This window comes from Oncorhynchus nerka, linkage group LG20, assembly GCF_034236695.1.
Source record: "Oncorhynchus nerka isolate Pitt River linkage group LG20, Oner_Uvic_2.0, whole genome shotgun sequence".
Classification (NCBI taxonomy): domain Eukaryota; kingdom Metazoa; phylum Chordata; class Actinopteri; order Salmoniformes; family Salmonidae; genus Oncorhynchus; species Oncorhynchus nerka.
The window spans coordinates 79,944,991-79,971,415 of NC_088415.1; the positions used below are offsets into that span (position 1 = coordinate 79,944,991).

Sequence of the window (26,425 nt, forward strand, 5' to 3'; positions counted from 1 at the left end):
TGGGGGGAACAGAGGGTTAAATACACGACAAGTTATGAGGGAATGTTTATTTCAAGAATTAAACATAATTGTTTGAAACGTGAAAACATTTCTATACAAAAGACATGTTTTGACGTCATGTTGAGGAAATGTCTTTCATTTATCTCAGGACTAATCCCAGCAAACCGGTAAGATTCCCATTAAATTCTAGTCAGGGTTTTCTCTCACATTAGGACAATAATCCCCCCAAAATAAAAACACAATATTTTTGATTAAAAAAAAACTTTTTTGCAAAGATTTTTTTCAGTTGAAATATCCTTGGAATGTTCTCCTAACATTCATTAAAATGTTGTGCACAGCCTCCCGGGTGGCGCAGTTGTTAAGGGCGCTGTACTGCAGCGCCAGCTGTGCAATCAGAGTCCCTGGGTTCGCGCCCAGGCTCTGTCGTAACCTGGTTCAGTCTGCATTCCAACAGACCCTGCGAGACAAATTCAACTTTCAGCAGGACAATAACCTGGACAGTCCAAATATACTCTGGAGTTGCTTACCAAGATGACAGTGAATGTTTCTGACTGGCCTAGAGACAGTTTTGACTTTAACTGGCATGAACATCAATGGAAAGACTTGAAAATGACTGCCTAGCAATGATCAACAAACAACTTGACAGAGCTTGAAAAATAATAATGTGCAAATATTGTACAATCCAGGTGTACAAAGCTCTTAGAGACTTACCAAGAAAGACGCACAGCTGTAATTGCTGCCAAAGGGGATTCTAACATGCATTGACTCAGGGGTGTGAATACTTATGTAAATGAGATATTTCTGTATTTCATTTTCATTAAATTAGCAAACATTTCACTTTGTGGTTTTGGGGTATTGTGTGTGAATGTGTGAGAAAAACATATTGCAATCCATTTTGAATGCAGGCTGTAACACAACAAAATAAGGGTGTGAATACTTTCTGAAGGCACTGTACTACTATGATATGGAGCCCATTTTCACATCTTTTTCCCATTTCCCCTGCTATGGATTTCTTTGAATTGATGATCAAACTTTATGATTTCCAGAAGCCTAAAACCATTCAACGACAGAGGACTAATTACCGTGGCTGTCCACGGCAGTGCTCAGTAGGGGGACAGACAGGCTGTTATAATGGCCGTGGTCCCTCTGCCTCTGTTAAGCATATTGTCTGAATTCACATTAGTGCAAAGCCCTGGTCTTATGCAGTATATTCACCTTACTGACATGCATGATTTAAAAACCCGGACCATTAAAAAAATGACATAAAAACCTACAGAAAAGAGGCAATGTGTGTTTATGTTATTTCTGTAATGTGTGTTTGAGGCCTGTATAGATATGTTTTTGAAACTCAAAGGTTAAAGTATCTCACTTTCTCACTATCTTTTCTTAAACCCTTGCATTGTCGTAAGGGTCAAGAAAGACCCGCCACTATGTTTAACAGCATACAAAAAAATCTAAATGATATTTTTCCAACTTGAAATCTGATGACTTTTCCTAGAATGACCCCAACACTAGATAAAGGAAATTTTGCCTTTGTTCATATTTCCATGAAAGCTGTACACCACCAGGGTACAAAGATAGTATTGGGGTCATTTTTCACCAGGCAGTAATAAAATAATTTACACACCACAAAGACACACACACACACACACACACACACACACACACACACACACACACACACACACACACACACACACACACACACACACACACACACACACACTGAGAAATTGAGATTGTGTGCTACTGATTGAACTCAGACAAAACTACAACTTTATTTTGCATGTGCAGCATCTCCCCTCCACACCCCACACATGACTCAAGTTCACAGACAAAATAAACAAAATTTCAGACAAAATCAACATTTCTTGAAAGCATTGTTACCTAATGGGGAATGCAGTTAGAGGCTATAAAGGTGGTGCAGATGACAGTCCCCCCAGTTCTCTCTTTGCTGAACCCATAAGTGCACGTTTCAGTGTCCAACAGGTCGTAGATCAGATTTTTTCAGATGGCCAGGAGGAACAAGAGAACAATGATTTAGAAGAGGAGGAGGTATCTGAAGAAGAAGATGGGGAAGAATACAACCCAGAGCACGATGCATAATCTTCAGATGAAGAAGAAATCCCCCAAGCTGAAAGAGAGACATTTTTGTCAAAGAACAGCAAAATAACATGGTTGGTTTCCACAGATTAAATGCAGTCTTTCTGCATTGTGAAGAGGGAAAACCCAGATATTCACAAAGGTTGTGATGAATGACAGGTTGTTTCTTCATGCAAAATATATGTGGGGTTTAAAATTCAATTAAGCTGCTTTATTTTATGGGTTTAGTGAAGGCGGGTCATTTTCTACCCTTAGGACAGAATGTTAAACAAGAGTTAAATAATATTATTTCTGTTTCCATGCCACCAATTGTTTTCTTTGAATGTTTCGTGGAGAAAAAAAATATTCAGAGAATAAACCTGGTTTCATAATCCCATCAAGAGTTTTTTCCTTTTTTTTTTCTTAAAAAAAAAAAAAAATGAAGACATTTTTACAGTGCAATAACTTCTTTCTTACTTTTTCACAGAAAAGACAAAAGGACAATGTGAATGGCCATGAGCTTATAGCCAAGCCACCTTCAGCTACCTAGCAAATCTATATGAATATCAAATGTAAGAAGAGCCACCAGAAATGAAGTGTGTCAAAAGCAGTCAGCTAGCTGCATATAGAGCCACAGGGCTATTGGAATAGCGGCTGTAAAGATCAGTATGTTCATAGCTACTGGGTCATGGTCAGAAACAGTTTTGTGAGTAATTGAACATGGTCAGGTTCTATTCAAACATAAGATCCATATGTATAACTCATGAATTGATTTCAAAGATCAAATTTTTGCAAAAATACAAGTTCAGCTATAATTCTGCCCAAGGCCCGTATTCAAAAAGTATCTCAGAGTAGGAGGACATAATCAATACTGTGGTCAAAAGAGCATCTTCTGAAGGAACTTTAAAACCACTGTTAAGAGCCATGCTCTGAGAGGCTCTAGCTTTATGGCACAGTCTAACGCTGTGTCACCGGCACCCAGCATGATGACCACACCATGGAGCTCAGGCAGCTGAGACTTACAGCTACACATGCCTGAGGAAGCAAGAGTGGGGGAGGAAGGCATGGAGAGAGAGAGACAATGTGAGGATTTGCCCTGCTCTTACAGTGCATTCGGAAATGATTTAGACCCCTTGACTTTTTCCACACTTTGTTACATTGCAGCCTTAATCTACACACAATACCCTATAATGACAAAGCAAAAACAGGTTTTAAGAAATGTTTGCAAAGGTATTAAAGAGTTTAAAAAACAGAAATATCACATTTACATAAGTATTTTCGACCCCTTTGCTCAGAAGTTTATTTGCCACAATCGCCGAATATAACAAGTGTAGCCTTTACCGTGAAATACTTAACTTAACCAACAGTGCAGTTCAAGAAGGAGAACATTTTTACCAAGTAGCCTAAAATAAAAAGTAATAATAAAAAGTAACACAATAAGAATAACAATAACTAGGCTATATACAGGGGGCACCGGTACCGAGTCAGTGTGCAGGGGTACAGGCTAGTTGAAATAATCTGTACATGTAGGTGGGGGGCGAAGTGACTATGCATAGGTAACAAACAAACAGCGAGTAGCAGCAGTGTACAAGAGGGGGGTTGTCAATGTAAATTTCCCGGTGGTGATTTTAATGAATTGTTCAACAGTCTAATGGCTTGGTGGTAGAAGCTATTGAGGAGCCTTTTGGTCCTAGACTTGGCGCTCCAGTACCGCTTGCCGTGTGGTAGCAGAGAAAACAGTCTATAACTTGGCTGACTGGAGTCTCTGACAATATCATGGGCTTTCCTCTGACGCCACCTATTATATAGGTCCTGGGTGGCAGGAAGCTTGGCCCCAGTGATGTGCTGGGCTGTACACACTACCCTCTGTAGTGTCTTACGGTCAGATGCCGAGCAGTTGCAATACCAGGCGGTCAGGATGCTCTCGATGGTGCAGCTGTAGAACCTTTTGAGGATCTGGGGGCCCATGCCAAATCTTTTCAGTCTCCTGAGGGGGAAAAGGTTTTGTTGTGCCCTCTTCATGACTGTCTTGGTATGTTTGGACCATGATAGTTCGCCGGTGATGTGGACACCAAGGAACTTGAAACTCTCAACCTGCTCCACTACATTCCCGTCGATGTTAATGGGGGCCTGTTCGGCCCACCTTTTCCTGTAGTCCACGATCAGCTCCTTTGTCTTGCCCACATTGAGGGAGAGGTTGTTGTCCTGGCACCACACTGCCAGTTCTCTGACCTCCTCCCTATAGGCCGTCTCATCGTGGTCGTGATCAGGCCTACCACCGTTGTATCATCAGCAAACTTATTGATGGTGTGGGAGTCGTGTTTGGCCACACAGTCATGGGTGAACAGGGAATACAGGAGGGGACTAAGTACACACCCCTGAGGAGTCCCAGGTTAAGGATCAGCGTTGCGGGCGTGAAGTTGCCTACACTTACCACCTGGGCGCGGCCCGTCACAAAGTCCAGGATCCAGTTGCAGAGGGAGGTGTTTAGTCCCAGAGTCCTTAGCTTAGTGATGAGCTTCGTGAGCACTATGGTGTTGAATGCTGAGCTGTAGTTGATTAACAGCATTCTCACATAGGTGTTCCTTTTGTCCAGGTGACAAAGGTCGGTGTGGAGTGCGAATGAGATTGTGTCATCTGTGGATCTGTTGGGGCGGTATGCGAATTGGAGTGGGTCTAGGGTGCCTGGGAGGATGCTGTTGATATGAGCCATGACCAGCCTTTCAAAGCACTTCATAGCTACCGACGTGAGTGCCACAGGGCGGTAATCATTTAGGCAGGTTACCTTCGCTTCCTTGGGCACAGGGACTATGGTGGTCTGCTTGAAACATGTAGGTATTACAGACTCGGTCAGGGAGAGGTTGAAAATGTCAGTGAAGACACTCGACAATTGGTCTGTGCATGCTTTGAGTACACGTCCTGGTAATTCATCTGGCCTTGTGAGGCTTTGTGAATGTTGACCTAGTTAAACCAGTTGCGACGAGCAAACCCGTATCCGGGAGCGTAATCATAGCCTCAAACGCATTAGCATAACACAACGGACATAAATACCCCTATAAACTTTTCCTATTCATGAAAATTGCAAATGAAATGAAATAAATATATTCAAACACAAGCTTAGCCTTTTGTTAACAACACTGTCATCTCAGATTTTCAAAATATGCTTTACAGCCAACGCTAGACAAGCATTTGTGTAAGTTTATCATGGCATAATGCTATGCTAGGCTCTGCTCGCAGCAGGCAACATTTTCACGAAAATAAGAAAAGCAACCAAATGAAATCATTTACCTTTGAAGAACTTCGGATGCTTTCACTCAGGAGACTCCCAGTTAGATAGCAAATGTTCCTTTTTTCCAAAAATATTATTTTTGTAGGCGAAAAAGCTACCGTTTCTTCACCATGCTTGGCTGAGAAATCGACCGAAAAATGCTACAACTATAACGCCAAACTTGTTTCAAAATTAGCTACATAATATCGACAGAAACACGGCAAACGTTGTTTAGGATCCATCCTCAAGGTGTTAACAAATATATTTGATAATATATCTGTCAAGGCAGTTGGTTTCTCATAAGAAGCGATTGGAAAAATGGTTACCTCAGTATTTTACGCAAGGTTTTCTGCGGGAGACACCATGTGACCCCATGCCATATATAGTCCCTTACAGCCATTCTTAAAGGGAAATGCCTAAAAAGACGTCACAATGTTGTAGACACCTTGGGGAAAATGTGGAAAACGTAAGCTCATTCGTAGCTCATTCACAGCCATATAAGGAGTCATTGGCATGAGGCGGTTTAAAAAATGCGGCACTTCCTGGTTGGATTTTTATCTGGGTTTCGCCTGTAACATCAGTTCTGTGGCACTCACAGACAATATATTTGCAGTTTTGGAAACGTCAGAGTGTTTCTTTCAAAGGTGTCAATTATATGCATAGTCGAGCATCTTTTCGTGAGAAAATATCTTGTTTAAAATGGGAACGTTTTTCATCCAAAAATTAAAATAGAGCCCCCTAAATCCAACTGGTTAAAAGGTTTTGTTCACATCGGCTACCAAGAGCGTTATCACACAGTCATCCAGAACAGCTGGGGCTCTCATGCATGGTTCAGTGTTGCTTGCCTCGAAGCGAGCATAAAGGCCTTTAGGCCTCGTCTGGTAGGCTCGCGTCACCGGACATCTCACATCTGGGGTTCCCTTTGTAGTCCGCAATCATTTTCAAGCCCTGCCACACACGACAAGCATCAGAGCTGGTGTAGTAGGATTCAATCTTAATCCTGTATTGACACTTTGCTTGTTTGTTGGTTTGTCTGATTTCTTATAAGCGTCCAAATTAGTCTCCCTCTCCTTGAAAGCGTCAGCTCTAGCCTTTAGCTTGATGCGGATGTTGCCTGTAATCCATGGCTTCTGGTTGGGATATGTACGTACAGTCACTGTGGGGATGACAGCATCGATGCACTTATTGATGTAGCCGATACCTGAGGTGGTGTATTCCTCAATGTTATTGGATGAATCCCGGAACATATTGTCACGCCCTGACCTTAGAGATCCTTATTATTCTCTATGTTTGGTTAGGTCAGGATGTGACTCGGGTGGGAAATTCTATGTTTTCTGTTTCTTTGTTTTTGGCCGAGTGTAGTTCCCAATCAGAGGCAGCTGCCTATCGTTGTCTCTGATTGGGAATCATAATTAGGCAGCCTGTTTTGTGGGATTTTGTTTTCTGTTTAGATACTGTTGCCTGACAGAACTGTGCATTTTTGTTTTCGATTTTGTTATTTTGTTTGCGTGTTTTTAAAATTAAAATCATGAACACTTTCACGCTGCGCCTTGGTCTACTTTTTCTACCACCAACGAGATCCGTTACACATATTCTAGTCTGTGCTAGCAAAACAGTCCTGTCATCTGTGTGTCATCGCGTCATCTGACCACTTCTGTATTGAGCGAGTCACTGGTACTTCCTGCTTTAGTTTTTTTCTTGTAAGCAGGAATCAAGAGGATGTAATTGTAGTTAGATTTGCCAAATGGAGGGTGGAGGAGAGCTTTGAATGCATCTCGGTATGGAGTAAAAGTGGTCGAAGATATTTTTTCCCCTGGTTGCACATGTGACATGCTGGTAAAAATGTGGTACATCTGATTTAAGTTTGCCTGCATTAAAGTCCCCGGCCACTAGGAACGGCGCTTCTGGTTGAGCATTTTCTTCTTTGCTTATGGCCTTAAAGAGTTGGTTGAGAGCGGTCTTAGTGCCAGCTTCGCTTTGTGGTGGTAAATAGATGGCTACGAATAATACAGATGAGAACTCTCTTGTTAGATAGTGTGATAGACTGCTTTTCATAAGGTATTCTACCTCAGGCGAGCAATACCAAGAGACTTCTTTAATATTAGACATTAATATTAGACATCGCTCACCAGCTGTTATTGACAATAAAACACACACCCCCACCCCTCGTCAAATCAAATCAAATTTTATTGGTCACATACACATGGTTAGCAGATGTAATGCGAGTGTAGCGAAATGCTTGTGCTTCTAGTTCTGATCATGCAGTAATATCTAACAAGTAATCTAACAATTTCACAACTACCTTATTTATACACATACTTGTAAAGGAATTCATAAGAATATGTACATATAAATATATTGATGAGCGATGGCCGTGCGGCATAGGCAAGATGCAGTAGATGATAGAGTAAAGTATATACATATGAGATGAGTAATGTAGGGTATGTAAACATTATATAAAGTGGCATTGTTTAAAGTGAGTAGTGATACATTTATTACATCCAATTTTGATTATTAAAGTGGCTAGAAATTTGAGTCAGTATATTGGCAGCAGCCACTCAATGTTAGTGATGGCCTTGAGATAGAAGCTGTTTTTCAGTCTCTCGGTCCCTGCTTTGATGCACCTGCACTGACCTCGCCTTCTGGATGATAGCGGGGTGAACAGGCAGTGGCTCGGGTGGTTGTTGTCCTTGATGATCTTTTTAGCCTTCCTGTGACATCTGGTGTCCAGATCCACGATCTGCGTCCCCCTTTTCTGGTGTCTTTTCTTCACGCAAAAGGCGTGGATCTGGGCCTGTTCCAGTGAAAGCAGGATATCCTTCTCGTCGGACTCGTTAAAGGAAAACATTTCTCGCAGTAATCACTTTTCTGATGTCCAGAAGTTATTTTCGGTCATAAGAGACGGTAGCAGCAAGATTATGTACACAATAAGTAAAAAAATGAATTAAACAAAATGCAAAAAAATTACAAAATTGCACAATTGGTTGGGAGAATGTAAAACGTCAGCCGTTCTTCGGCGCCATCTTGTTATCATGAGTCTTCATGGGTATGACGCTAAAAGCTTAGCACACCTGTATTTGGGATGATTCTCCATTCTTCTTTGCAGATCTTCTCATGCTCTGTCAGATTGGATGGGGAGTGTTTTCTTTTTTATTTCACCTTTATTTAACCAGGTAGGCTAGTTGAGAACAAGTTCTCATTTGCAACTGCGACCTGGCCAAGATAAAGCATAGCAGTGTGAACAGACAACACAGAGTTACACATGGAGTAAACAATTAACAAGTCAATAACACAGTAGAAAAAAAGGGGAGTCTATATACATTGTGTGCAAAAGGCATGAGGTAGGCGAATAATTACAATTTTGCAGATTAACACTGGAGTGATAAATGATCAGATGGTCATGTGCAGGTAGAGATATTGGTGTGCAAAAGAGCAGAAAAGTAAATAAATAAAAACAGTATGGGGATGAGGTAGGTAAAAATGGGTGGGCTATTTACCGATAGACTATGTACAGCTGCAGCGATCGGTTAGCTGCTCAGATAGCAGATGTTTGAAGTTGGTGAGGGAGATAAAAGTCTCCAACTTCAGCGATTTTTGCAATTCGTTCCAATTCGTTCCAGTCACAGGCAGCAGAGAACTGGTACGAAAGGCGGCCAAATGAGGTGTTGGCTTTAGGGATGATCAGTGAGATACACCTGCTGGAGCGCGTGCTACGGATGGGTGTTGCCATCGTGACCAGTAAACTGAGATAAGGCGGAGCTTTACATGGACTTGTAGATGACCTGGAGCCAGTGGGTCTGGCGACGAATATGTAGCGAGGGCCAGCCGACTAGAGCATACAAGTCGCAGTGGTGGGTGGTATAAGGTGCTTTAGTGACAAAACTGATGGCACTGTGATAAACTGCATCCAGTTTGCTGAGTAGAGTGTTGGAAGCAATTTTGGAGATGACATCGCCGAAGTCGAGGATCGGTAGGATAGTCAGTTCTACTAGGATAAGTTTGGCGGCGTGAGTGAAGGAGGCTTTGTTGCGGAATAGAAAGCCGACTCTTGATTTGATTTTCGATTGGAGATGTTTGATATGAGTCTGGAAGGAGAGTTTACAGTCTAGCCAGACACCTAGGTACTTATAGATGTCCACATATTCAAGGTCGGAACCATCCAGGGTGGTGATGCTGGTCAGGCGTGCGGGTGCAGGCAGCGAACGGTTGAAAAGCATGCATTTGGTTTTACTAGCGGTTAAGAGCAGTTGGAGGCCACGGAAGGAGTGTTGTATGGCATTGAAGCTCGTTTGGAGGTTAGATAGCACAGTGTCCAAGGACGGGTCGGAAGTATATAGAATGGTGTCGTCTGCGTAGAGGTGGATCAGAGAATCGCCCGCAGCAAGAGAAACATCATTGATATATACAGAGAAAAGAGTCGGCCCGAGAATTGAACCCTGTGGCACCCCCATAGAGACTGCCAGAGGACCGGACAGCATGCCCTCCGATTTGACACACTGAACTCTGTCTGCAAAGTAATTGGTGAACCAGGCAAGGCAGTCATCTGAAAAACCGAGGCTACTGAGTCTGCCGATAAGAATATGGTGATTGACAGAGTCGAAAGCCTTGGCAAGGTCGATGAAGACGGCTGCACAGTACTGTCTTTTATCGATGGCGGTTATGATATCGTTTAGTACCTTGAGCGTGGCTGAGGTGCACCCGTGACCGGCTCCGAAACCAGATTGCACAGCGGAGAAGGTACGGTGGGATTCGAGATGGTCAGTGACCTGTTGACTTGGCTTTCGAAGACCTTAGATAGGCAGGGCACGATGGATAAAGGTCTGTAACAGTTTGGGTCCAGGGTGTCTCCCCCTTTGAAGAGGAGGATGACTGCGGCAGCTTTCCAATCCTTGGGGATCTCAGACGATATGAAAGAGAGGTTGAACAGGCTGGTAATAGGGGTTGCGACAATGGCGGCGGATAGTTTCAGAAATAGAGGGTCCAGATTGTCAAGCCCAGCTGATTTGTACGGGTCCAGGTTTTGCAGCTCTTTCAGAACATCTGCTATCTGGATTTGGGTAAAGGAGAAGCTGGAAAGGCTTGGGCGAGTAGCTGGGGGGCGGAGCTGTTGGCCGAGGTTGGAGTAGCCAGGCGGAAGGCATGGCCAGCCGTTGAGAAATGCTTGTTGAAGTTTTCGATAATCATGGGTTTATCGGTGGTGACCGTGTTACCTAGCCTCAGTGCAGTGGGCAGCTGGAAGGAGGTGCTCTTGTTCTCCATGGACTTCACAGTGTCCCAGAACTTTTTGGAGCTACAGGATGCAAACTTCTGCCTGAAGAAGCTGGCCTTAGCTTTCCTGACTGCGTGTATTGGTTCCTGACTTCCCTGAACAGTTGCATATCGCGGGGACTATGCTATTGCAGTCCGCCACAGGATGTTTTTGTGCTGGTCGAGGGCAGTCAGGTCTGGAGTGAACCAAGGGCTATATCTGTTCTTAGTTCTGCATTTTTTGAACGGAGCATGCTTATCTAAAATGGTGAGGAAGTTACTTTTAAAGAATGACCAGGCATCCTCAACTGACGGGATGAGGTCAATGTCCTTCCAGGATACCCGGGCCAGGTCGATTAGAAAGGCCTGCTCACAGAAGTGTTTTAGGGAGCGTTTGACAGTGATGAGGGGTGGTCGTTTGACTGCGGCTCCGTAGCGGATACAGGCAATGAGGCAGTGTTGCTGCACAGCTATTTTCAAGTCTCTCCAGAGATGTTCGATCGGGTTCAAGTTCGGGCTCTGGCTGGGCCACTCAAGGACATTCAGAGACTTGTCCCGAAGCCCCTCCTGCGTTGTCTTGCTTAGGGTTGTTGTCCTGTTGGAAGGTGAACCTTCGCCCCAGTCTGAGGTCCTTAGCCTGGAGCAGGTTTTCATCAAGGATCTCTGTACTTTTCTCCATTAATCTTTCCCTTTATCCTGACTAGTTTCCCAGTCCCTGCCGCAGAAAAACATCCCCACAGCATGATACTGCCACCACTATGCTTCACAGTAGGGATGGTGCCAGGTTTCCTCCAGCCATGACATTTGGCCTTCAGGCCAAAGTGTTCAATATTGGTTTCATCAGACCAGGGAATCTTGTTTCTCATGATCTGAGAATCCTTTAGGTGCCTTTTGGCAAACTCCAAGCTGGCTGTCATGTGCCTTTTACAGAGGAGTGGCTTCTGTTTGGCCACTCTACCATAAAGGCCTGATTGGTAGAGTGCTGCAGAAATGGTTGTCCTTCTCGAAGGTTTTCCCATCTCCACAGAGTAACTCTGGAGCTCTGTCAGATTGACAAACAGGATCTTGGTCACCTCCCTGACCAAGGCCCTTCTCCCCTTTGATTGCTCAGTTTGGCCAGGTGGCCAGCTCTAGGAAGAGTCTTGGTGGTTCCAAACTTCTTCCATTTAAGATGCCACTGTGTTCTTGGGAACCTTCAATGCTGCAGACATTTTTTGTGACCCTTCCTTGGCACAATCCTGTCTCGGAGCTCTATGGACAATCATTGCTTGGTTTTTGCTCTGACATGAACTGACAACTGTGGGACCTTAAGTAGACTTTACAAATCATGTCCAATCAATTTAATACAGGTGGACTCCAATCAAGTGGTAGAAACATCTCAAATATGATCAATGGAAACAGAATGCACCTGAGCTCAATTTTGAGTCTCATAGCAAAGGGTCTGAATATTTCTGTAAATAAATCGTGCGCGATGAGACAAGGATATCCCTACCGGCCAAACCCTCCCTAACCCGGCCGGCGCTAGGCCAATTGTGCGTCACCCCACGGACACGGCCGGCTGCTACAGAGACTTGGCGCAAACCCAGAGTCTCTGGTGGCACAGCTAGCACTGCGATGCTGTGCCCTAGACCACTGCGGCACCCGGGAGGCCGTAAATAAGGTATTTCTGTTTTTATTTTTAATAAATGTGCAAGCATTTATAAAAAAACTGTTTTCGCTTTGTTATTATCCATTTTAGAATAAGGCTGTCAAAAATATATATTATAATCAGCAATACTGTACTTCAGGGTGGTGCTTGAGTTTGCTGTCTGAAGATGTATTATTCCTCAAATGACAGACATTTTCGATGTGAGAGATTTTGCCTCTTTGCAGTCGATACCACTATGACATTGTCAGTCAAGCCTTTTATTTAATTGATTTGATACAACCCTATGGTACGAAGGACAAGTGTATTTCAAAAATATTATAAATATAATTTCCTTTAGAACGTACTGGCTTTACTCGCCTTGGCCACAAATGGCAAGAAGTCCTTGGATGTGTATAATCCCTGGTCCACAGTCAGCCCCTGGAAGATCTCAGCCTTGTTAGCCTAAAGGAGACCTGTTCCAAACAGAAACCATCGTCAAGAATTAGCCAGTAGGGCTAGGCCCCTTTTTTTCTCAATTTATGCCTCAATGACATGCCCAAAGTAAACTGCCTGTTGCTCAGGCCCTGAAGCCAGGATATGCATATAATTGGTACAATTGGAAAGAAAACACTTCGAAGTTTGAAGAAATGTTAAAATAATGTAGGAGAATATAACACAATAGATATGGTAGGAGAAATCCAAAGAAAACAAGACTCACCTGCTAAAATCGGTTTCCTATTGAACACTTCTTTCCGTAATAAATATTATAGTTTGATTATATTTTAGGGTATCTGAGGAGTAAATAGAAATGTATTTTGCCTTGTTGAAACAAAGTTTAGGGGTAGATTTTCTGCACGTTGAACGAGCGGATTACTCAAATCGATGGCGCCAACTAAACTGACTTTTTGGGATATAAAGAAGGATTTAATCTAACAAAACGATACTACATGGTATAGCTGGGACCCTTTGGATAACAAATCAGTGGAAGATTTTCAAAAAGTAAGTGAATATTTAATCGCTATTTGTGAATTTAGGAAGCCTGTGCCGGTGGAAAAATATTTTGATGTGGGGCGCCGTCCTCAAACAATCGCATGGCATGTTTTCGCTGTAATAGCTACTGTCAATCGGACAGTGCAGTTAGATTAACAAGAATTTAAGCTTTCAACCGATATTAGACACTTATATGTACCTAAATGTTTAATATCCATAATTTTTATGGTTATTTATTTGAATTGCGCGCCCTCCAGTTTCACCGGAAGTTGTCCCGCTAACGGGAAGGCTAGCCATAAAAGGTTTTAACATGACAGACATATCCACCATCCCTGATCCCAACCATTTACAAAGTTTGTGCATCGTTGAAGAAATACTTTTCACACCATGAATACTACTGGAATACAAATGGTGATTTATTTGTATTTTTACAGAGCTTGACAATGTAGCTATGTCAACTTCATTTTCTGTTTTATTGAATCTATGTACAGTATACGGTAATGCCCTTGATAAGAGAGGAGAAAGATAATCGTCAAACTCTTGTAATTAAATAAAACCCACCATTTGAATCAGTAAATAAATCCAGTGAAAGAGGTGGACAAGTAAATCAGTATTATAGACTCATAATCTCTCGGTTAATTCTTGTAATTAAGCAACAAGGCATGAGGGGGTGTGGTATATGGCCAATATACCACAGCTAAGAGATGTTCTTAAGCACAACCCAATGCGGCATGCCTGGATACAGCCACAAATTCCTGAGGTGCCTTATTGCTATTATAAACTGGTTACCAATGTAATTAGAGCAGTGAAAATAAAGGTTTTGTCATACCCGTGGTAAAAAAAACGGTCTGATTTAAACCATGGCAGTCAGCCAATCAGCATTCAGGGCTCGAACCACACAGTTTTTAATATACTTTATACTCTACGTGACGTGTGCACCACACATACTTTGGAGCAATCTCATTACTACTCTGTCATCACATTTTAGACAGAGTGCATTCTGGATGTTTGCTACGTACAACCGTCAGTGTACATTGTAAAGCGTCTATCATTTTCCAAAGCGCGGTACTCACAGCAGTGTTTTAGAATATTAGACTGTTCGTTTTCATACTTTTCGAATTCTCAGCGTAGCTCAAGCAATTTCTCCAACCTTTTTCACATTCAAATGAAAAGAGGATGCGTCCCGGGAGCAGTGTTGGTTGGGAATTCTGGGGCGTTGTGCGATGGTGGTCTCAGAGCCACGTAGCTATGTCACAATGGGACGCTGGCTTATCTCTGCGTCTGTGGACTATGATCTATGCTTAAAACTCCAGCCTTAGGGCTACCAAGATGTATAATACCAAAGTCATATCACAATGATATACATACAGTAAGAATTTAAAAAAAGATTTGATTGCACAATAGTGAATGGTATTTTACTTTACTGCTAGAATACGTTACCTCTAAGAAGTTAATAATCAAGGATAGGTGCAATCAAATTTGGTCCAATTTGCCCTTTCATAAAAGGTTTGGCCAATGCACTATAAATAGCTTATAATTAAAGAGGTGTTGTGTTAACCCTATTGACTGTGTCAATTACTGGTTGATGAATAGTGATGAACAGTGACTGATGGGCCTTGAGTGATACAGAATAGCTTGAAGGTCAATCTGAATGATTACCTCAGACCCCAGAGCTATTCTACCTCCACCTTCATTTGGCACTACTGACTGCATATGTTTGCTGTCATTTATAAGGTTAAAGGCTGCGAGGAACCAATCAGATCTCTTTATGTACATCTTCTTGTCTCATTCATTTCTTCAAATAAAATGGGCAGATTGGATAACCTTGGCAGGTCATTTTTAGATTGTAATGGTGTATTCCTCTGACTACTCTTTTATGTTATCTATCATTGCTGCAAATGTTTTCTTTCCTTCATGGATTATTCATTAGCTGACCAACCTCTCTTTGATAAAAAAAAGCTAAATGTTAAACCAAGATGCAATGAAATTCCATGCAGTAATCTTTCAAATGAAATGCTATAATCATATTGTATAAAATTAATCTGCAGTTATATACTCAATGTACAGGAAGTATAATATCTCAATATAATCAATATATGGGAAGTATTACATATTAATATGCTCAATATACAGGAAGTATTACATCTCAATGTACTCAGTATATGGGAAGTATTACATCTCAATATACTCAGTATACGGGAAGTATTACATCTCAATTTACTTTCCAGTAAAATCTCAATAATCCAAATACAGAACTGCACCTACTGTAACTGACAGTTAGACTTACAGGTTATGTCGTTGTCTTTTGTTTGAATTGTTTATGTGTCCGCTGTGTGGGGGAAATGATAATACAAGCGGAACTACATAGCTAATACTGTTGTAACGGGGATCCTTATTGTAGCAACACACTTTTGGAGGGAAGGCAATCCTGCGCTGCGTTAGCTAAGTTTTCATGTCATCGGGTGTAGTTCATAAAGGTTGAAGAGTGTATGTTAGGATGAAGTGTGAATTCATGCCAGGAATAATAAGTGTGAAGTTTGATTTCCTCCCTTCTGTAATAAGCAGCCAATGAGGTATTTGTTCCTTTATTCATGTGTTTAATCTGAACCCGTTATAACGCCGGTTAAACTGTTATGTATGTAAGCACTTCAGAGTTATACCAAGCTAATAAGTCACTCGTAAGATAAGGTTGTAAGAGTGTGCTTAACTGTATTTTTCATTTACTTTATAGTTCTCACGGAAGGTGATAATTCTGACTAAAACTACAGAATAAAGCCGCCAGTTAAAATCAAGGAACGGTTGTGCTCGTGGTTACTGAAGGGAGCTACACCTACTATGTATACTACCTACCTACTGTACTAGAGAACATAACACAGTGTGCCACTGCTAACTGTGCTTAACACTGAGCAAGATCCTCCAGCAGAGTAACAGCATGCTTACCTTCCTCTGTGTCGACACTGACAGATGCTCCGAGCTCACTCTGTTGGTTTTATACACCAGTGTGGCCATTTGTGTTCCGTGCAAAGATGTAAAATATGAATAAGGAAAACAAGGTGAAGGGGAAATAAATGCTATGAAGCGAATGACAAATAACATCCCGGACGGTGACATCTACTCCATATTAATGCACTCTCCTTTTTCAGGTGTGTGCATCCTATTTGACCGGGGAAATGTGCTTTGGCTCCAGAGCCGTGCGGAGAGACGCTGAAGTGAATATAGTATAATTCATCATCGCAGGTGGCTTCACTCCCACTCTGACTCTCTCTCCATGCTTGGCCGGCTCGGCCTGGCCAGTCCTTGTGTATCACGCACCATCGACCACTGTGGCTTCGGCTGACTGTGAGTAGTGCTACTGTAACCAGTGCTTGACTTGGGCAGGAGCACACCGAAGCTGAGTACCGGCACCTCAAATGGTCTACTGCTTGAGCTCCTGCACCTCATAGAATAGTAGCAAAAAAGATTGTGGAGATCCTGCACCCAGAATGAGTACCGACACCTATTTCAGTCTAAGTCAAGAACTGAGTGTAAAGTTGCTGTGATTTCTCTGTAAGAGTTATGTCAGGTCAAGTACCCATGGGTATTGGACAAGTCACTGGCCTTAAACCTATGTGTAACTGTGAGTCAAATAGAAAGTCTTACAGCTGCTAAGTACTGTATGTTCTGTTACATGAAAAACGACCCATGTTATGCTATGGGCTAAGTTTAGTAAGGAGATACAGCCAGCATAATGTTTGTTCATAACCCAAGAAAACTCAGGAGGCTGAAGAAATGTGTCTTGGCCCCTAAGACCCTTACGAACGTATACATTTGAACCATTTTAAGCATTCTGTCCTGCTGTTGACGATCTAATGGTTACACAGACTCTTGGCCTCCCATCCCATTCTAACCACCTCTCGCCGTCATTGTATTCATGTTCCCTGATAAAATTGTTGTACAATATGATCTTGTTGCCATCTAATGCACATTCAAATGCCATACATCAACACCGCAGAGCTCTCCATGTTTTCTGCCATGCCCTGATTGTATTAATGCTGACAATATCTGGAAATGTGCATGTACACCCTGGCCCATCCACTGTTGCTAGCCCCAATTCTGACTTGTGCTCTACTATCGACTTCACTGATTTCTGCTCACGAAAAACTTTTCCTTAGACAATCGCATGGTTTGCTTTTGCCGTAAAGCCTTTTTGAAATATGAAACGCGGCTGGATTAACAACAAGTTAAGCTTTATTTTGATGTATTGCACTTGTGATTTCATGAAAGTTTAATAATTTCACCGGAAGTTGCGTCCCACTGATCCGCAAGATTAACAAAATACGCTCCCATTAATAAAATGGGACTTAAAAACAGGTTCAGCCCCTGGTTCGACTGTGATATTGCAGAGTTACTCCACCTCAAGAATTCCATTTGGCGAAAGGCTCGGCACACGCATACCTTGTGCTGACTTGACTTGCTTTCGTTCAATGACAAATAAGTGCAGTCAGTCTATCCGGAAGGCCAAAGTTAGTTCCTTTAAGGAGCAGTTCTCACTCTGTGGGTCTAACCCCAAGAAGTTCTGGAAAACCATTAAAGACCTGGAGAATAAACCCTCCTCCTCAAAGCTGCCCATGTCCCTTAATGTTGATTATGTGGTTGTTACTGACAAGGAGCATATGGCTGAGCTCTTTAATCACCACTTCAGGATTCCAATTTGACTCAGCCATGCCTTCTTGCCCATCCAACAATTCCTCATATACCACCTCTTCTAATGCGACTAGCCCCGATGCTCCTCCCTCTTTTTTTCCCCCGTACAAAATTTCTCCCTGCAGGCGGTCACTGAGTCTGAGGTGCTAAAGGAGCTCCTTAAACTTGACCCCCAAAAAACATCTGGGTCAGATGGTTTAGACCCTTTATTCTTTAAGGTTGCTGCCCCTACCATCGCCAAGCCTATCTCTTGACCACTCTGCTGAGGTTCTCATTGCTTGGATGGCAGCCACGATGCATCTTTTATTTAAAGGGGGAGATCAAGATGATCCAAACTGCTATAGGTCAATTTCTATTTTGCCCTGTTTATCAAAAGAGTTGGAAAAACTTGTCAATAGTCAACTGTCTAGCTTTCTTGAAGGTTCCTTAAAGGTTCTCAATGATGTCACCATTAACCTTGATTCTAAGCACTGTTGTGCTGCTTATTTTATTTACTTGGCCAAAGCTTTTGAAATGGTAGACCATTCCATTAGTGTGTGCTGGCTAAGGAGTATTGGTGTCTCTGAGGGGTCTTTGGCCTGGTTTGCTAACTACCTCTCTCAAAGAGTGCAGTTGATAAAGTCAGAACATCTGCTATCTCAGCCACTGCCTGTCACCAAGGGTGTATCGCAAGGCTCAATCCTAGGCCCCACGGTCTTCTCAATTTACATCAACAACATAGCTCAGGAAGTAGGAAGCTCTCTCATCAATGTATATGCAGATGATGCACTCTCCCCGGATTTTGTGTTAAACGCTCTACAACAAAGCTTTCTTAGTGTCCAACAAGATTTCTCTGCCCTTAACCTTGTTTTGAACACCTCCAAAACAAAGGTCATGTACACTGTCTAGAAGGTACACTGTCTTTCTCTCAGCACATTTCCAAGCTGCAGGCTATGGTTACATCTAGACTTGGTTTCCTCTATTGTAATCACTCCACTTTTACCCCAGCTGCCAAACTATCCCTGATTCAGATGACCATCCTACTCATGCTAGATTATGGAGGCATCATTTATAGATCGGCAGGTAAGGGTGCTCTCGAGTGGCTAGATGTTCTTTAGCATTCGGCCATCAGATTTTCCACCAATGTTCCTTATAGGACACATCACTCCACTCTTTACTCCTCTGTAAAGTGGTCATCTCTGTATACCCGTGGCAAGACCCACTGGTTGATGCTTATTTATAAAAACCCATTTAGGCCTCACTTCCCTCTATCTGAGATACCTACTGCAGCCCTCACCTCCACATACAACACCCATTTTGCCAGTCACATTCTGTTAAAGGTCCCCAAAGCACACACATCCCTGGGTCACTCCTCTTTTCAGTTCGCTGCAGAGTCATTGAATACTGGTCACTTTAATCATGTTTATTGTTCTGAAATAGTTTCTGTAGTTAGATACAGATAAGAGTGGCATTCCTGCAACACAATTCTGTAGAAATTATATTTGATATCTGAGAAACTGATTACCCACTTTCTATGTACAGTACATACTGTGTTCATGACATAGCTTATCCTATATAACTACAGCTGTACATACCTTTTTCCTACTTAAAATATTGTCCACTCTGTCTATACACATCACATATTTATATTCTAGACTTTGACATCTCTCGTACTTATATTTCTTAAAACTTCTTGATACTACCCATCCCGCATGCGGGAGCATAATCATAGCCTCAAACTAATTAGCATAACGCAGCGGACATAAATCTTCCTAGAAAATGTTCCTATTCATGAAAATCACAAATGAAATATATTGAGACACAGCTTAGCCTTTTGTTAATCACACTGTCATCTCAGATTTTCAAAATATGCTTTACAGCCAATGCTAGACAAGCATTTGTGTAAGTTTATCATGGCATAATGCTATGCTAAACTCTGCTACCAGCAGGCAACATTTTCACGAAAATAAGGAAAGCAATCAAATTAAATAATTTACCTTTGAAAAACGTTGGATGTTTTCACTCAGGAGACTCCCAGTTAGATAGCAAATGTTCCTTTTTTTCCAAAAATATTATTTTTGTTAATGAAATAGCTCCGTTTGTTCTTCACGTTTGGCTGAGAAATCGACCGGAAAATGCAGTCACTACAACGCTGAACTTTTTTCCAAATTAGCTCCATAATATCGACAGAAACATGGCAAACGTTGTTTAGAATCAATCCTCAAGGTGTTTTTCACATATCTATTTGATAAAATATCCACCGGGACAATTGGTTTCTCATAAGAAGCGATTGGAAAAATGGCTACTTGTGTACTTTACGCAAGATTTTCTGTGGGAGCCATCATGTGACCACTTGCTCAATGTGGTCCCTTACGGCTATTCTTCAACATAAATGTGTAAAAAGACGTCACAATGCTGTAGACACCTTGGGGAATACGTAGAAAGTGTAAGCTCATTCGTAGCCCATTCACAACCATATAAGGAGTCATTGGCATGCAATGGGGCACTTCCTGGTTGGATTTTTATCTGGGTTTCGCCTGTAACATCAGTTCTGTTGCACTCACAGACAATAGCTTTGCAGTTTTGGAAACGTCAGAGTGTTTTCTATCCAAAGCTGTCAATTATATGCATAGTCGAGCATCTTGTCCTGACAAAATATCCCGTTTAAAACGGGAACGTTTTTTTATCCAAAAATGAAAATACTGCCCCCTAGTTACAAAAGGTTAATTTCTTCTTCATTTTTTTCTCTTGGGTTTCATTTGTGTATTTCACTGCACCTGCTTATCTATGTACGCAACAAATAACCTTTGATTTGATTTTCTACTATGTTTTACATCAAACACAATATTTGTAAAAAAAATGCAGCCCTTTCCAAACCTGATTGAAACCTGTTCAGTGGAACTTTTTTTTACACCAAAGGCTCTTTTTCTTCATTTGATGTCCTAAATGCACCTCTTTCATACAATTCCAGCCACAGCACATCAGTGTACTTCCTTTCAACCTCACTGTTGGGAAGAGCTGCCATCAAAAGCTTGTTGAATATGACGCTCGTTCCCACAAAGTAATATTGTGTGAATTTCAGAATTTGTAGTCTGTACAATCTGCCCGACTTCATGCCTTTGATGGAAAGAAGCCATAAGCCACAGCGATAGGTACAAACCCTGCATGTGTTAGCTAGTGCACTTAACTGCCGGAGAAATAACCCTGCTTATCTATGCTCTTCAACCTGCTCTGAACAGTGGGAAACGAATGCATGTCAATCTCAGCAGAGGGTTTGACATTTAGAAAAAAAAAACAGAACTGGTTAAAAAAAACGAGCCTCTTTTAATTTTCTTTCTGAAATCCAATTCTTTTGTGTTCTGCTGTGAGACAGAAAAAAAATGAAAATAAATCCCTGAATAGTTGGAAAGGAGCTCCATGCTCTAATTACCTAACCAGGCACCAACAGGTTCCAAACATAATAAATGCTACCCAGCTTCTTTTCATTACAATAAAGGAAAGTCACAGATACACCACGCAGCTAGGCCTCCCACCAGGGGTATTTGAATTTCCTTAAATCAAATCAGTATAGGCATGGCAGGGTTTATTCACTTACATATCTAAATATAGACTTTCATTTGAAACCAAATTGCTTCAGTGCACCATCTCCCTTTACTTGTGTGAGTAAGAACAAGGTATTACATGAGCTAACGAGCGATACTGTTAACTATGGTCACCATAGGAAGAGAAGGAAAGTGACAGCTGCGATAGGAGACCATAGTTTAAATAGACGTGAAAAATAAACCCCTTGTTATACTCTACCGTAATGAGAATGAGAGAGAGAAAATGAGACGAAGGAAAAAGAAAGAAGAGCAGAGGACTGGTGAGGCAGATAAATATATGAAGTAGACAAAGGAAGAAAGACTGATAGTACAACAGTGGGTTTCACTACAGCATTCGTTACTACAGTAAGCACTGTGCGGTAGGTAGCTCTGTCTCACTTTGGTCCCATGAAAACCAAATGGAGCAGGCAGAAGAAGTCTGAAATGAGAAAGGTAGTGGTTTGAGGACACCTCCCTTTCTCCCAGACAAGACCACCTCATCATAATTGCAGTGGGGGACTGTGGCACTGGATTCCTCAGTGTAAAGACTGTAGTCTTATAGTCATGCATCCTATTGTACATACAAGAGGTCTTGTTCCGAAATCGATACGAGGCTTTTCTCCCAAGACCCTAATATATATTTTTTATATGGACACCTGTACAAATGGACCTGAGGACAACTAGACCCGTCCCCGTATAGACCCGGTCCATTCAGAGTATTAAGTAGCAGCCTACCTTTTGACTATTGGTCACTGTAACCTCTCCTTCTCATTTAACTTTTAATTGCATCATTTTAATTCCATCTTCCATTGATCTCCTAACTTGCTTGCTGTGGCACACACAGAGCCAGAGGCTAGTGCCGCTTTGATGACTTGTGATTGGCCGACAACAACAAGCTACACACGCCACTCTCGTAAAAATCCTGTGCAGCTGTAACGGTTTTCTTCTGGTGAAGGAGAGGCGGACCAAAATGCAGCGTGGTTATAATTCATGGTTCTTTAATAATGAAACCATATATGAATAAACTACAAAAACAAGAACCGTGAAAACCCAAAACAGTCCCTGTGTGGTACAAACACTGACACAGGAGACAACCACCCACGAAACCCAACACAAACCAGGCTACCTAAATATGGTTCCCAATCAGAGACAATGACTAACACCTGCCTCTGATTGAGAACCATATCAGGCCAAACATAGAAATAGACAAACTAGACATATAACATAGAATGCCCACTCAGATCACACCCTGACCAAACAAAACATAGAAACATACAAAGCAAACTATGGTCAGGGTGTGACAGCAGCAGTATAAAAGAGAAAAGTTTCTCTCTCTATTGCAGAAGTCGCGTTCGTGTCTGTATGGGTCGTTACCGGCAAATCAGTTATAATTACACATACCCGAGACCCATGACCATCAAATCAGATCCGATCCGGATCCGAGGGTCAACTACAGAATTTCATACCTGTCTGGCACCTGTTATTGGGTTCGGGTGGACCAATAAGACCAATAATACATACATCCGAGGGATGGGCATTTGACATTTTTTGACTCTGAGAACTCACATGATTTTTATTTGAATCCTCGAGTACTGTAATGGAATTTTTCCTTCTATTTTTAGAACATATGTGCTCATTTATCTATATGCCAACAGATTGCGACAATGCCTAATTTATCATTACCATTATAGATAACAAATCATAGTTGCTAAATTGCCCCATATAAACTGAGTGTACAAAACACTCCTCTTTCCATGACATAGACTGACCAGCAGGGACGTCACTAAACATTCAGAACATCCAGGGCAGGGCCACCCGAGTGGCGCAGTGGTCTAAGGCTGTGCCACTAGAGATCCTGGTTCGAGTCCAGGCTCTGTCGCAGTCGGCCAAGACCGGGAGACCCCGGGTTTAACATTTTTAAATTTTATTTCACCTTTATTTAACCAGGTAGGCTAGTTGAGAACAAGTTCCCATTTACACCTGCGACTTGGCCAAGATAAAGCATAGCAGTGTGAACAGACAACAACACAGAGTTACACATGGAGTAAACAATAAACAAGTCAATAACACAGTATAATTTTTTTTGTCTATATACATTGTGTGCAAAAGGCATGAGGAGGTAGGCGAATAATTACAATTTGTGATAAATGATCAGATGGTCATGTGCAGGTAGAGATACTGGTGTGCAAAAGAGCAGAAAAGTAAATAAATAAAAACAGTATGGGGATGAGTTGGGAAATTGGGTGGGCTATTTACCGATGGACTATGTACAGCTGCAGCGATCGGTTAGCTGCTCAGATAGCAGATGTTTAAAGTTGGTGAGGGAGATAAAAGTCTCCAACTTCAGCGATTTTTGCAATTCGTTCCAGTCACAGGCAGCAGAGAACTGGAACGAAAGGTGGCCAAATGAGGTGTTGGCTTTAGGGATGATCAGTGAGATACACCTGCTGGAGCACGTTCTATGGGTGGGTGTTGCCATCGTGACCAGTGAAGCTTTACCTAGCATGGACTTGTAGATGACCTGGAGCTAGTGGGTCTGGCGACGAATATGTAGCGAGGGCCAGCCGACTAGAGCATACAGGTCGCAGTGGTGGGTGGTATAAGGTGCTTTAGTAACAAAACGGATGGCACTGTGATAAACTGCATCCAGTTTGCTGAGTAGAGTATTGGAAGCTATTTTGTAGATGACATCGCCGAAGTCGAGGATTGGTAGGATTGTCAGTTTTACTAGGGTAAGTTTGGCGGCATGAGTGAAGGAGGCTTTGTTGTGGGATAGAAAGCCGACTCTAGATCTGATTTTAGATTGGAGATGTTTTGATACGAGTCTGGAAGGAGAGTTTACAGTCTAGCCAGACACCTAGGTACTTATAGATGTCCACATATTCTAGGTCGGAACCATCCAGGGTGGTGATGCTAGTCGGGAGTGCGGGTGCAGGCAGCGAATGGTTGAAAAGCATGCATTTGGTTTTTACTAGCGTTTAAGAGCAGTTGGAGGCCACGGAAGGAGTGTTGTATGGCATTGAAGCTCGTTTGGAGGTTAGATAGCACAGTGTCCAAGGAAGGGCCAGAAGTATACAGAATGGTGTCGTCTACGGAGAGGTGGATCAGGGAATCGCCCGCAGCAAGAGCAACATCATTGATATATACAGAGAAAAGAGTCGACCCGAGAATTGAACCCTGTGGCACCCCCATAGAGACTGCCAGAAGACCGGACAACATGCCCTCCAATTTGACACACGGAACTCTGTCTGCAAAGTAGTTGGTGAACCAGGCAAGGCAGTCATTAGAAAAACCGAGGCTACTGAGTCTGCCGATAAGAATATGGTGATTGACAGAGTCGAAAGCCTTGGCCAGGTCGATGAAGACGGCTGCACAGTACTGTCTTTTATCGATGGCGGTTATGATATCGTTTAGTACCTTGAGCGTGGCTGAGGTGCACCCGGGACCGGTTTGGAAACCAGATTGCACAGCGGAGAAGGTACGGTGGGATTCGAGATGGTCAGTGATCTGTTTGTTGACTTGGCTTTCGAAGACCTTAGATAGGCAGGGCACGATGGATAAAGGTCTGTAACAGTTTGGGTCCAGGGTGTCTCCCCCTTTGAAGAGGAGGATGACTGCGGCAGCTTTCCAATCCTTGGGGATCTCAGACGATATGAAAGAGAGGTTGAACAGGCTGGTAATAGGGGTTGCGACAATGGCGGCGGATAGTTTCAGAAATAGAGGGTCCAGATTGTCAAGCCCAGCTGATTTGTACGGGTCCAGGTTTTGCAGCTCTTTCAGAACATCTGCTATCTGGATTTGGGTAAAGGAGAAGCTGGAGAGGCTTGGGCGAGTAGCTGCAGGGGGGGGGCGGAGCTGTTGGCCGAGGTTGGAGTAGCCAGGAGGAAGGCATGGCCAGCCGTTGAGAAATGCTTGTTGAAGTTTTCGATTATCATGGATTTATCGGTGGTGACCGTGTTACCTAGCCTCAGTGCAGTGGGCAGCTGGGAGGAGGTGCTCTTGTTCTCCATGGACTTTACAGTGTCCCAGAACTTTTTGGAGTTAGAGCTACAGGATGCAAATTTCTGCTTGAAAAAGCTGGCCTTAGCTTTCCTGACTGACTGCGTGTATTGGTTCCTGACTTCCCTGAACAGTTGTATATCGCGGAGACTATTCGATGCTATTGCAGTCCGCCACAGGATGTTTTTGTGCTGGTCGAGGGCAGTCAGGTCTGGAGTGAACCAAGGGCTATATCTGTTCTTAGTTCTGCATTTTTTGAACGGAGCATGCTTATCTAAGATGGTGAGGAAGTTACTTTTAAAGAAGGACCAGGCATCCTCAACTGACGGGATAAGGTCAATATCCTTCCAGGATACCCGGGCCAGGTCGATTAGAAAGGCCTGCTCACATAAGTGTTTTAGGGAGCGTTTGACAGTGATGAGGGGTTGTCGTTTGACTGCGGAACCGTAGCGGATACAGGCAATGAGGCAGTGATCACTGAGATCCTGGTTGAAGACAGCGGAGGTGTATTTGGAGGGCCAGTTGGTCAGGATAACGTCTATGACGGTGCCCTTGTTTATAGATTTAGGGTTGTCCCTGGTGGGTTCCTTGATGATTTGTGTGAGATTGGGGGAATCTAGTTTAGATTGTAGGACTGCCGGGGTGTTAAGCATATCCCAGTTTAGGTCACCTATCAGAACAAACTCTGAAGCTAGATGGGGGGCGATCAATTAAAAAATGGTGTCCAGGGCACAGCTGGGAGCTGAGGGGGGTCGGTAGCAGGCGGCAACAGTGAGAGACTTATTTCTGGAGAGAGTAATTTTTTTAAATGAGTAGTTTTGGTATGGACCTGGAAAGTATGACATTACTTTGCAGGCTATCTCTGCAGTAGACTGCAACTCCTCCCCCTTTGGCAGTTCTATCTTGACGGAAAATGTTATAGTTGGGTATGGAAATCTCAGAATTTTTGGTGGCCTTCCTAAGCCAGGA

At 42.6% G+C, this 26,425-nt stretch overlaps 1 pseudogene; it reads right to left on the reverse strand.

Moving 5' to 3' along the window:
* The window catches only part of LOC115101585 (dihydropyrimidine dehydrogenase [NADP(+)]-like), a 125,189-nt pseudogene that overhangs the window by 54,740 nt on the left and 44,024 nt on the right, over window positions 1-26,425 (reverse strand).